Source organism: Pangasianodon hypophthalmus, chromosome 5 (genome assembly GCF_027358585.1).
Source record: "Pangasianodon hypophthalmus isolate fPanHyp1 chromosome 5, fPanHyp1.pri, whole genome shotgun sequence".
NCBI classification, from domain to species: domain Eukaryota; kingdom Metazoa; phylum Chordata; class Actinopteri; order Siluriformes; family Pangasiidae; genus Pangasianodon; species Pangasianodon hypophthalmus.
Window position 1 is genome coordinate 11143104 of NC_069714.1, and position 14105 is coordinate 11157208.

Genomic DNA, 14105 nt, shown 5'->3' on the forward strand with positions numbered 1-14105 from the left:
ATCTTCAGCAGAGGCATTTGTTTACAGCTTACAGCTATGCGCAGACCGTCCGGCCTGTCCTCTGTTTATATGGTGACATTTCTCTAGTAAAAATTAAATTATTAGTTTTATTTGTCTTAATTTATGGGTTTCATTTTCTTTAATTAATGCCAATAATATAAAATGACTAGTTTTCACAAAATTTTCTTGACGGTATTCTTAGTTCCTGACCTGGTGAACTACCATGAGGATGTGTTTTTGACAGAGATTACAGAGCTCTTTCACAAGTCTCTCTGAGTAAGAGTGTCTGCTAAATGCTGTAAACTTAATAAAAATAAGCAATTAAACTCTACAGTATATTTCATATATAAAAGTGCAATAATCCATGCAAATTATATGCTTTGAAGTTTACATTAGTTAGTCTTCTTATGTGAAAATTTACACAGACTCAGGAGCACAAGTAGGTTAAGAATGTTATTTTATGGGATTTTCATAAATGCTTGTATGAACTATTTACGAATAAATCTATTTGTATCCAGCTTGATAAATGAGGCCTAGTTGATTGAGTTTTGTAGTTGTTCTTTAGTTGATGGACACAGATTGTGTTGCCTGTTCTCTGCCCATTATCCAGAAGAATTGTCTTTTTGGGAGCAATATGTCCCCGTGTGGCATGTTGGCAAGTGTGAGCCCATATTCATTATCACACTGCAGTCTTAAGTGGTTCACAACACCAACCCTAATAGTAAAGTAAGAGTAAGAAATAATTGATAGCACTTCTCTTTTTCTACAAGATAGTGCTGAACATAACCATCTAAAGAGTATATTAGTATAGACTGAGTAGAGTTACGTCTGATAAGTCCACTAAGGCAAAATATCGGCAGATTTATTTCCAGAAGGAAGCAGTGAGGAATTCACTGATGAGGTTTTTTTCTGGCTGAATAATTACACTAATGCCCAGGTGTTCAAAAATATAATCTTTTGTGTTGTAAATTCCAGTATGACCCATGACACATATTATAATTATGAATCCACTCGAGGAAAAAAGGGCAGTGCCTTTTCATCCATAAGCTATAGTAGCTTTTCAGCATGGCTGTGATAGATTCTGTTGTGCTATAATCTACACCTATAAGTACATTATGCGAAGCTACAGAGAGCTGTGTTACTGTGACTATGTGAGCAGAGCAGAAACTTTGCAGTGAGGTCAAGGTGTGCAGGTCAGAGTTATGACTACAATAACTTGTTGCCAGATTGAGTAGAGAGTGGAACCGTGTTTTGATTGGAAGAAATGATAGATCTATTTTCTCCCAACATATATACCACATTCTTGTAGAAAGGGCAAAGAGGTCAAAAGTCAGTATCATCCGGCTCCCAGTATTATGTCTGACAAAGAAAATCCCTCTGAGCTGGATAAATGTTTGGATTCTCACAGATAGGGGACATTTACAAAGCCTTGTGCAAAGAGGGAGTTTAGAGAGTCTAAAGTATGGATCAATCAGGATTTATTATCATTTCTCACCTGTGAAAGAAAAGCAACCATGCCAGGCCACTAAAATAAATTAGTTGTCAAATTTTCTCATTAATTTTTGGACATTAAATGAGTTCTCATAAGGCTCAGTCAAGGGTCAGTGTTATATTCCACTTTTCTTCACTGATTCTTTAAATTTGTTTATAATTTCAGTTGGTTTGAATGAAGCTACAGAAGGTAGAGGTTGTACTTTGTAGATATGCAGTGTCTCTTGATTTATTTTAAACTTTGTATTTATTGGTAGACATTGATTTAACTGTCTCATAAAATTGTCTCACTGAGAATATCACATACTCAACAGCAGGTTTAAAATCCAGAGAAGGCTTGCATCATGTATCATTCACTAAAAAAGTAGATATACCTCTCATATCTACTGCACATCAAACCACAATCAAAGCTGAAACGAATGTCTTGATGCAGACCAAAGTAGCTGGTAATTTCACTGAAAGAGAAAGGTGGGAAAGAGATTGATTTTGGTAGATGGTGCTCACTAAGATGCTTCTCTCTGAAGAAGCTCCCTTGGCACTGTGGTACCTCAGTTTCTATCTCCAAAGAGACAGCACACTCTTAGCAGCATGAAATCAAAGCCACCCTCCCCTCCCTCTATCCTGATCCCTCAGCTTTTCTGCTTTCTCACTCACTCACTGCTTTGCCTTCTTTTCCTTTTTCAACCTCTGCCACCATTCTCTCCTCTCCTCATCATGGTCTTGTGCTTCCTTATTCACATTCTGCCTCATGCTCTCCTTCAATCTGACACAGTTTCAAATTTTCAGGACATTTTCTGATATTTATACGACTCATATATATTCACACCTGTGTGTTCACACATCTAACACAACTCATTATCAGCCCTCACCTCTCTCTCTCTGTCTCTCTCTCTCTCTTCCTACACACTTTTTATAGACTATTTTTCTCTCAGGGTTTTTTTTTTGTTATATTTTCTAAATTATTTTTACATCCTTTTTATTATCATTTGCAGTATTTCCTATTCTTCTCTAAATGTATTTTTTTCTGACACATGCATCTATACATATAGGATATGCAGAAATCTGAGAATTATTATCTTAGAGGAGAATCAGATGCTGAGGGGATCTTCAGGATAATCTCAGATGAAAATCAGGAGAAGACAAATGAAAATCCTTTGAGACGGACCACACTAGAGAAAGATAACAAAAACATCTCTAAATGGTGCAACATTTAGATAAATATATTAGATAAACCTTTTGAAATGTTGGTAACGAGGTAATGATTGCAAGTCTAAACAAATAATATAGAATACTATACTACAATATAGTATATCATGTCATGTTATACTATACTATACTACACTATACTATACTATATAGATATACTAAGCCATAGATCTGTTTCTTTACAACATTAACATAATATTCACTGTCTTACCTACAACTCCTGCAATGCCCCTTCAAAAAGACCAACACTCACACAAACAGATATTTCTCTTACAGCTGGCCTGCATGGAGTTTGAGTCTATGATCCAGGTATTCATGAGGTGTCCAAGCATTCAGACTGAACTCCGAATTGCTTCAAGAAATGCTTCAACTAATAACCTTATAAAGGCAAGACCAGTTACATAATTAATGCCACATGCAATACGTACATACACTATATGGCCAAAAGTATGTGGACACCTGACCATCACATCCATATGTGAGCCTTTCCCACAATGTTGGCAAAAAATTTGAAGCACACAATTGTCTAGAATGTCTTTCTTAATGTAAAATGGCTTTAATATTAAGATTTCACTTTACTGGAACTAAGGGGCCTAATGTTCTAGTGTAACAACACAAGGCGAGATCAATAAAGACATGGCTTTCCAAGATCAGAGTGACCCACAGACATGCTCCTGTATGATATTTGTGTGCTGACCTACACTTGAACAGATGAGCTCATCTACACTTTCTAATTAAACTATTATCTATATTCATCTTCCTCTTTTCTTTTCTTTATTTTTACATGCACCACCACCCCCACCATCAAATGCAATATTCAGGGTAGCAACCCTTTACCATCACTTGGATGCTGTTGGTTTTTTACTCTTACAGCATCAGTGCAATTGCTTTGTTTCTGAGCTATACTGGCGGCTTATGAAAACCAGACTTTATCAACAAAAATCTAACTTTATGATGCATCCTGCTTGACAGTTTCATTAAGGAAATAATGATGGACACAGCTGAATCAAATTATCTTTTGATTTCTTGGGTAGATATCATATGCATTTGCTAGGAAAATAGAATATGAATGAATTGCTTTATTTCCTATTTTTGATTATGCATCAAAATCATTTTGATTGCTGTTACTATCATGTTCTTTACCTGTAAATTCAAACTGAGGAGACAGTGGTACATATTCACTTTAATATATTACATTAAGGTCTGTTTTTCAAGATATCAATTATGAATACACTACAGGTACCCTCACAAAAAGTAAAATAAAAGTACTATAGGTGTTTCTAATATGACATTTTATTTTAGCTGTCAAGTGCACCAACTTAACTTATATGAAGAGGCATTTGGATAAAAGAACAGAGAGAATATATTAATATAGTGTGCCTTTAATGCTGACAGCTTTGACTATTTGCCTTTTTTTGTGTAAAGATTGTTTTCTGGATGCAACATTAAGCTACAACAAAGAGTTCAGGAGCCTTTCTACACTATATTACCAAAAGTATTCGGTCACCCATCCAAATGATCAGAATCAGGTGTCCTAATCACTTGGCCTGGCCACAGGTGTATAAAATCAAGCACTTATTCATGCAGACTGTTTTTACAAACATTTGTGAAAGAATGGGCCGCTCTCAGGAGCTCAGTGAATTCCAGCGTGGAACTGTCATAGGATGCCACCTGTGCAACAAATCCAGTCGTGAAATTTCCTCGCTCCTAAATATTCCACAGTCAACTGTCAGCTTTATCATAACAAAATGGAAGAGTTTGGGAACAACAGCAACTCAGCCACGAAGTGGTAGGCCACGTAAACTGACGGAGAGGGGTCAGCGGATGCTGAAGCGCATAGTGCAAAGAGGTCGTCGACTTTCTTCACAGTCAATTGCTACAGAGCTCCAAACTTCATGTGACCTTCAGATTAGCCCAAGTACAGTACGCAGAGAGCTTCATGGAATGGGTTTCCATGGCCGAGCAGCTGCATCCAAGCCACACATCACCAAGTGCAATGCAAAGCGTCGGATGCAGTGGTGTAAAGCACGCCGCCACTGGACTCTAGAGTGATGAATCACGCTTTTCCATCTGGCAATCTGATGGACGAGTCTGGGTTTGGAGGTTGCCAGGAGAACGGTACATTTCGGACTGCATTGTGCCGAGTGTGAAATTTGGTGGAGGAGGAATTATGGTGTGGGGTTGTTTTTCAGGAGTTGGGCTTGGCCTCTTAGTTCCAGTGAAAGGAACTTTGAATGCTTCAGGATACCAAAACATTTTGGACAATTCCATGCTCCCAACCTTGTGGGAACAGTTTGGAGCGGGCCCCTTCCTCTTCCAACATGACTGTGCACCAGTGCACAAAGCAAGGTCCATAAAGACATGGATGACAGAGTCTGGTGTGGATGAACTTGACTGGTCTGCACAGAGTCCTGACCTGAACCCGATAGAACACCTTTGGGATGAATTAGAGCGGAGACTGAGAGCCAGGCCTTCTCGACCAACATCAGTGTGTGACCTCACCAATACGCTTTTGGAAGAATGGTCAAAAATTCCTATAAACACACTCCTCAACCTTGTGGACAGCCTTCCCAGAAGAGTTGAAGCTGTAATAGCTGCAAAAGGTGGACCGACATCATATTGAACCCTATGGGTTAGGAATGGGATGGCACTTAAGTTCATATGTGAGTCAAGGCAGGTGACCAAATACTTTTGGTAATATAGTGTATAATGTCTTATCCTCAAACTAATGACACTATTCTATTCTCTCATAATAGAATGAGAACAGTAAAAAACAGTAGTGAAAGTTTAGTCTTCATCATTGTATTCATAATAATAATCATCATTTATTATTATTATTATTATTATTATTATTATAACAATAATAATAATAATAATGTCATGAATTGTCTTGGATCATTGAGGAATACTTCTGTCTATGACTTAAATAACTTATTGACCAACATCCTGTCCAAACAAATGATAGTAGCTTCTGAGTGAGGAGAGGATGAATAAGTGATGAGGACACATATGGTACAAATGCTGTGGTGGTGCATTAGCACCATTTCATGCATCATTCACAAAGAGTGCTAAAACAAATGGTTGAAGTATTGTTGACACTACTATGGAACATCAGAAGTGCTTCAAAGGACTATGGGAAACTTTGCCAAGAGACTGGAGAGGGTTATCTAACAAAGAAAGAATACATTTGAAAAGAATGGATCAAAACGTCAAATAAACAAAAAAATGTTTGTTTTCATCATATATCATCCAATTCTCAGTGCTTATTTAACAATGCATCGCTTCATCCTCATACAAGGGAAGGTTTTATCTGCAAATGCATCTGCTGCCTCAGTTAAAGTCTAAACTCTTATCTGACAACAGCTCATTATTCCATGGTGCCAAATCACTCATTGTTTCAAGTGAAAGATGAATCTGGGCTGAAGAGAGAAATGCCACAGCTGATGTGACATTTTGTGGCTTGCTCCCTGTGGTGATTCGAGAGTGGGCCGAGACACTTTTCCCGCTGATATCACACTGTTCATTGGAAAACATTTGGGCCATCATCTGCATGCTGGGATTTGTCCAACCAATGGAATATACACATTACTGTGTATGATTAAAATGGTTTCTTCTACCTCACAAGTCAGCTCCCCAGATCATTATTTAATGACCCATCTGTCTGATTTCTGAAGGTCGGTGTGTGGTTCTTTTTCACTATAGTTCATATCATAGTTTAAAGTGTACTTTTCATATTTCACAATTGTGCTCCATAAGAAACTTAATCAAATGTATTCTACACTAATCTGTTTGACTATATTTCCCAGTGACCTTTCAAATATCTGCAATTATGATGATGTGATGCTCCACTCTCACTCTATTTGAGCTGGCGGTCATGCATAAATAGCCTTAGCCTCAGCCATTTATCAGCTCTTGATTCCAAAAACAGGCTCTCTGAGTAATGTGCTGTTCGCGATAACACAATAAGGTGCACTACAGTGACAGGTGAAATGAATGATCAGTAAACTGACAGTTTCATTACAATCCATTAGACCCCAATAGTGACTTGCAACATTTTTGGCCACATATTCCCATTGCACCAATTAGTTCCCCTTCTGTTAGCATGAGTTTTTAAGCATGCTTCTCCCATTTGGCACTCTGTAATTAGCCAACAAACTAATAAACTGAGATTGTGCAGACTTCTGACAGATGTGTGCGGTTTAAAAAGTCTGCGTGCAGAAAGATGTTTGTATAAGCTGATGTGTATTGTAAGACATAAGCAGTCTGGTGTCCTGTAATGGGATTGCATGCAATATTCAAACTAGGGATTAAAGTGAACATTTTACTTTGCTGGAAATCAGCCTGACTCTAAATATATAGTACACCCACCAGTCACTTTAAAAGGAATACCTGTACACCTGCTCAATTATGCAGTTACCCAATAAGCCAATCATGTGGCAGCAACACAATGCATAAAATTATGCAGATACAGGTCAAGAGCTTCAGTCAAGAGCATTCAAATATAAGAATGGGGAAAAGTGTGATCTCTGTGATTTTATTCGTGGAATAGTTGTTGGTGCCAGATGGGCTGGTTTGAATATTTCAGACACTGCTGATCTCCTGGGATTTTCCCACACAACAGTCTCTAGAGTTGACTCAGAATGGTGCGAAAAACAAAAAACATCCTGTGTGCAGAGGGTCTGCAAGCTGAAACTCTTTGTTCATGAGAGAGATTTTTTGTTCAACTGTTCAGTTTGGGTGAGTCTGTGCCCATGATAGCCTCAGATTCTAGTTCTTGGCTAACATGAGTGGAACTCAATGTGGTCTTCTGCTGTTGTAGCCCATCCACCGCAAGGTTCAAAGTTTTGTGCATGCTCAGACGTGTCTCTGCTCACTATGGTTGTAAAGAGTGATTATTTGACTTTTTGTTTTTCTCACCATTCTGTGTAAACTCTATAGACTGTTGTGTGTGAAATTCCCTGGAGATCAGCAGTTTATAGAATACAGCTGCAAGTCTTCTTCTGCGTCAGCTTTGCACATCTGGATCCTTATACAGTATTTTTGCCTATTTTTCTTAGCTAATCTGCTTAAGCTCTGCCAGACAGAGATTATCAGGCTAGCGACTGTTTTGTCATATATTCTCAGATGGATTGAAGTCAATTGAAACACATCAGATCTGTGAATAATTATGCAACCAACAAGTGTCTGCTTATTGTTTAATTTGTGTCACAATAAGAAATTTTCAAATGTTAGACATATTGGGTAAATCAAATGGTAAAAATCCCAAATGAAGTTCATTTCAGTTCCAGGTTGTAACATTACAAAATGTAGAAGGAGGTGAATACTTATTTGAGGCACTATACATAGTTACACACTCTCTCTGCAAAAATTGTGTTCCAGCTCCTACCTGCCTTACGCATAGTTAATCTACGTCATATTATCACTAGTAACAAAGGAAGTGAGTAGTATTTGTACTGCTTTCCCGAAGCCCTGTCTCTATACATTGCTCATAAAGGTAATTCAATTCACCTTATAAGAAGCCTGCTGAAGAATACAGATACGAGGTGAGTGATATGAGCTGATGGATAGAGAAAGCAGACATCTGCAGCAGAAGCTGCTTCATTCATTCACATCAGACTGACATTCACTTAGGCCAAGGCACTGACTCACTGTCACACACCATCACAGAGCTGCGGACACTGACATTGTGCGGCAGAAGAGCAGAAGAGCTGGCAGCAAGGGGCTAACTGCCCTATGTCTCACACTGTCAAGCTCTGTGTTCTCTGGGTCAATATAGGGACTGGAGCCATGCCACTGCACCATCTATTCATTTATTGTTTTCAGATTCACATACTCTTAAATTTGTAATTGTTTAACATGCATGACCATTTTTGTTTAAATTATGGCTATAAAAAAGTACTATAAAAATATATATAAAATATAAAATATAGCCTACATTTAGGAAAGCAAAATACACAGAGAATTCAGGTGGGCTAATAAAAGCACACACAAAATTGAACTTTAGCTGGCTAGCTAAAGTTAGTCTATCAGGTAGCTACCATTTGCACACAAGTAGTATATCATTTTGTGATCTCATTTTTCTACCAAAGAGGGCAAAATGTCAAAATCTTACATCCAGCAGCTTTAAATTTGGCAACACTACTGATCTGAAAAAACTTGTATGCTAACACCACTAAAGGCAGCATAAATTTTCACATAAAAGCCCTTTTCACTTCTATCCCTCAAAAGTGTTATTAAACAAATCTTTTAAAAAACTGATCGTGTTTGTCATGTGGAGTGGAATTGTTTAAGTTGACTTAATTGGCTACTGCGCATGGGCAATGCGGGGAAAACCTCCGGTTTTGTTTTGGAGATGCTCCTTACATGTGTTTAATAGAGACGCACATTGTTCAACGACAAGCCTCATGACTTGTTAATATCGGCGACAAACGCCACATGGTGTCAGAAGCAAAAACTGAGTAGAAGACGGAATTTCGAACGCGAGTTGTTGCGTGGCTCACTCAGTGAAGCCAATGGACTGGTGCTACGAGGCAAGCAGATTGTGATCCCTGAAAGTATGAAGGGAGACATGCTCCTGAAGATTCATCAGGGCCATCAAGGCCTAAGTGCAGAGAGCGTTATAGAGGTGCTGTGTGCCTGGCATTGCAAGTGACATGAAAAAGCTTGTGTCATCATGCAAACACTGCAATATCCACAGGCCTAGCCAAAACAGAGAACCGCTGCTCACTACACCATTACCTGACTTACCTTGGCAGAAGCTTGCTGCTGACCTGTGCGAACACAAAGGTCGTCATTACCTGATTGTGACTTTTCAAGATGGCTTGAAATCTTGGAACTGCCAAAGACAAACTCAGAAACAGTCATACAGAAGCTGAAAAGTGTCTTCACATGCTTTGGAATACCAGAGGAGTTAATGACTGATAATGGACCCCAATTCATAGCTGAACAGTTCAAATACTTTGTAGCAGAGTATGATTTCCAACATGTCACTTCAAGTCCCCATTTCCCACAATCCAACGGCATGGCCGAACAAGCTGTGAGGACTGCAAAATGGATTTTGAAACAGGACGACCCCCACCAGGCACTTCTAAGTTACCGTTCAACCCCTACAGAACCGACAAGGGAGAGTCCGGCCAGGCTGCTGATGGGTTGAGAAATCCGCACAACACTCCCAGTCCTGAAAGAGAGCCTTCGGCCAATGTGGCCTAACCTGGAAATGGTTAAAACAAATGATGCCAAAGCAAAGCAGTGCTACGAAAAGTACTACAACCGCAAATACTCCACCAGACCTCTCCCACCACTTACTATCGGTGACAAAGTCAGGCTGAAGATTGATGGGGAAAAGGCGTGGACAACCACCGCAACTGTGCAGCCCCAGGAAGCTATGCCATGCTCCTTCACGCTGGAGACTGAGCGAGGCGACACGCCCAGGAGGAACCGGCGCCACATCCAACTGGTGGGCCAAGAGCTCTCCTCACCATCAAAGATAGACTCTTCCCAACCGTAGGATCAACAGGGACAGTGTGGGCCATCTGACCAGGACTTGGAGCAGAGCAAGAGTGACATTCCTTCTGTTTTGGAGATGCTAATAAAAGAGACGTGCATTGTTCAACGACAAGCCTGACGACTTGTGTTGTTAATATCGGCGACAAACGCCACAGTGTTCAGTTCCTACACTATATTTCCAGTATATCTCTTTGACCCAAGGTTTTAAAAGAAGTTTCTGGAAGACATCTGGCAGCAATAGCAAAACTCTATTCAATCAATTAAGTCGTAATGCTTGCTCTTTATTAATGATGGCTGTTTTGCATACTCTGGCTGCTGCTCTCTCATGGGAGCGCACCAGGAGACTTCATCACTTACGGGAGTGGCTTAGTGTCTGAGTGAATCAGATTGCAGCTGGGACACCAATCTTCAGAGGCACACTGCACTTTACAGACACTAATAACATTGCTATAGTGCTGCTGTCTAAAAGAGTGTCAGGAAAGCTATACTGCCCTTCATTCCCTCACACACTTATCTAATTTGCAGCAGAGAACACAGTGATTAAACACAGAAAACACTGAATTTCCAAGCCAGTTTAGTCCAGTCTAATAGTACTTTACAAACATTGCAAATATCTTCAATACTTTTTCTGTTCATTCTCTTTGATCATCACTTTACTGAAACCAAGTGTAAGTAGCAAAAAGGTCAGCATTCTAGTGATCTTATCTGCAAGTGCTATTAGTCAAACTTCAGTGTGGCCATATGTTGCATAATAGGTTGTGCATAAAATGTATTTTGTAAATAATGAGCTACATAGATGTGGTTATACTTCTGATATTCTGATGAGGCTTTGCAGACATTCCCTTGCAGCTTCCTATTCTTATCTTGTTTGCGGCCCACTCCAAATCATCCCTCACTTCCTGTCCAAATCCTTGTGATACAGCCCAGGGCAGAAGTGCATCAGCAGCAGCAGGACCACAACTGCGAGGTCAGGAAAGATAACCGAGATAACTAACTTCCAGCTGCAGGCTCTAACTGACATTCTCTCGTCTCCTGATATCTCACACATTCACTGTGGCTTGTAAGCTTCTTTTCTCTTATCCTCCTGTACTTGAATAACTATGCAGCAAAGCTATGGTAAACAAAATTCACCTTAAGGAGACAAGCATGATACAGCTCTCCCAGGCTTTGGTTCTGATCATTTGTTGCAATGCTTTGATCATTTTTTGACACTGAGCTACGGCTTCAGTAAAAACAGACACCTGTGTGTTTTGTCTCTGGTAAATCGGGAAAAGCCTTTCTCTCTTTACTATAATTCTTTATTCTGTATTTATGTTGTATGCTATTAGTGAAAGTGTCAAAGTTATTATATATATATATATATATATATATATATATATATATATATATATATATATATATATAATGTATGTATGTATGTATGTATAATATAGCAATCTCATTAGTTACTGTTTAATGTTGCCATAAAATGACTTTAATTTGGATACACTGAAAATGATTAAACTAAGGAGGAAACAACATCTTATAACACAAGATCTATTCTTCTTTTCCTCTTACTGAAGTAATCCAATAGCACTTCATTGTTATCCCTAAATTCAGAGTGAGCTAGCTAATTAGTAGCTTTCAAGCAGTAATGGGAAAGGGCATGATCCTAATTGGTTAATCCTGGTAGCCAATAAAATGTGATTAAACAAATTAAGCATGTGACGTCTGGGGTGAGTAAATATGGAGGAATCACATGATGACCTTTTATGGACAAAATTATTATATGTAATTATTATGTCATTATTTGACACGTATATATATTCAGCCGTGTTGTATGTGTGTCGTGTTAAACACCCATTAATAAGCTTTTGGAACTGTTTTAAAATATTTCAGGGGGCTTCAAGCCGGAAATACCCCCAACCTCCAACACCCCAACCCCCAGCTATGTCTTTGCAAATTACACATCAGTAATATCGACTAACCGGCCCCTACAGGAAGTTGGAAATACTCTGCTGCACAGTACAGAAAAAATTGTTTTAAAAGAAAAACTTTAAATGAAAAACCCAACATCTAAAGTGTGGTCCACTCAGGAAAAAGTTTATACTGGCTCTTTACTATTGCACTGGAACTGTGCTAACAAGCTAATCTTCACCCAAATACATCATGAAATTACAGGCTATGTAGGACTGCCATGGTAAACTTACATCAGCATGAGAGTATGATGTAGTATGAGCTGCAGGTAAGACTGGTTGAAGGTTTGAAAGTACAATTTCAAGGTGTGAATACACAGAGGACAAGTCAATTATTTGCTCAGTGTCTGTTTAGGACATGTTAAAAAGATGTCAGGGGCCAATTTAAGGTGACAAGCATAAATTGTGTCAAAGACATGCATTCATTTGTACGGCACAGATTTCAATTTCATTCTTGTCTTGTTAGTGCCGTGGCAGATCTACATGCAGCTCTCAACATCTCATGCAAAAATAAACTCCCTTCTTCATATGTTATTTCTGGCACAACACCCTTTCCTATCATGTTTGCACTATTGCACACGCAAAGTGAACTAGTGGACTACTGAAAGATTGAATGAACAGTTTTGCATACCATCCTTCTTGAGCAAAGATCTTTTAAAATAAGTAATCAAAATCTCCTCAGAATTTCATTTAAAAGGAGATATTAGAAAAGCTTGCCTTTTGACGAAAATTCTGAGGTATCAATATACTTTAAGGGTTAAACTTTAGTTTAGCCATATAGTATGGTTGGGTTTATATATATATATATATATATATATATATATGTATATATATATATATATATATATATATATATATATATATATATATATATAGTATCTGTATTTGCATACAGTGAGTGATGATTGCACTTTTCATTTATATCTGTGAGAAATGATTGTGAAATTATAGAAGGTTGTGTTGGCACAAGGTCACACCCGAAATGAAGGCCCAGGAGTGCAGGCGATAAAGTGAGCATGAAGACATGAGGAACTGAAGTGTGAAAACTCATCACAGAGAACCACAGTAAAGAGATGGAGATGTATTAATTAGGAAAGAGGACTTTCACAAGCTTTCTCCTAAACATCTGTTATTACATCATTCTGCATAGGAAACAGGGACAGAGAACCAACTGCAGAGAGGAAGAGGAAATTTCTGAGTCAGTGAATGGAAATTTCCACACACTGATAAGAAAAATCCTGTTCTGTTCATCTAAGATTCCCTCGCTTCATTCACACAGGTCACATTTCACTGCATTGTTCCTGCATTGAAAAGAAATGTCCTTACTGTAAATGTACAGTAAGAACACACACAAAAACAGACAGAGATATTTAAAGGTGCAAATTATTTCCACGTACCACTTCATTTACATGCTAGGTAGCACTGCAAGCACTTAACAGGACTTTGAAAAAAAAAAAAAAGCCTTTATCCTTATACCCTTTTGTCATACTGTTTATTTTATTAATTCACATTGTTGTAGGCAGGTGAAGGTTTACAATTACATTATTAATCTGCACAAAATAGGATCAGCATCAAAGGCAAAGCAGCCCACATGAAGTTTCTCCTGCACACCAGGAACAAGAGCACTCTTGTATTCATAGGATCAGATTCAAAGCATAAGCAGCAGACAGAACAAATGAAAAGAGAAAAGGAAAACAGGCAGACATAAAAGTACAAACAGGTTCTCTTGCTCTCTCTTTCAGAGCTTTTCGAGAGCTGTGTGACCTGAACAACGACTGATAAGACCTGTTGCCTCCGGGTGGGGTGGCTGCTGCCAGGCGCAGAATACCATGTTTGAAAAGAAATGTTTACATAAAGTGAAATCAGATTTGGGTGTGGAGATTTCCATGGTAACAGTTGGAGTACATGTTACTGTTCCTCCACTTGAGTTCTTTGTGAGGATCTGAG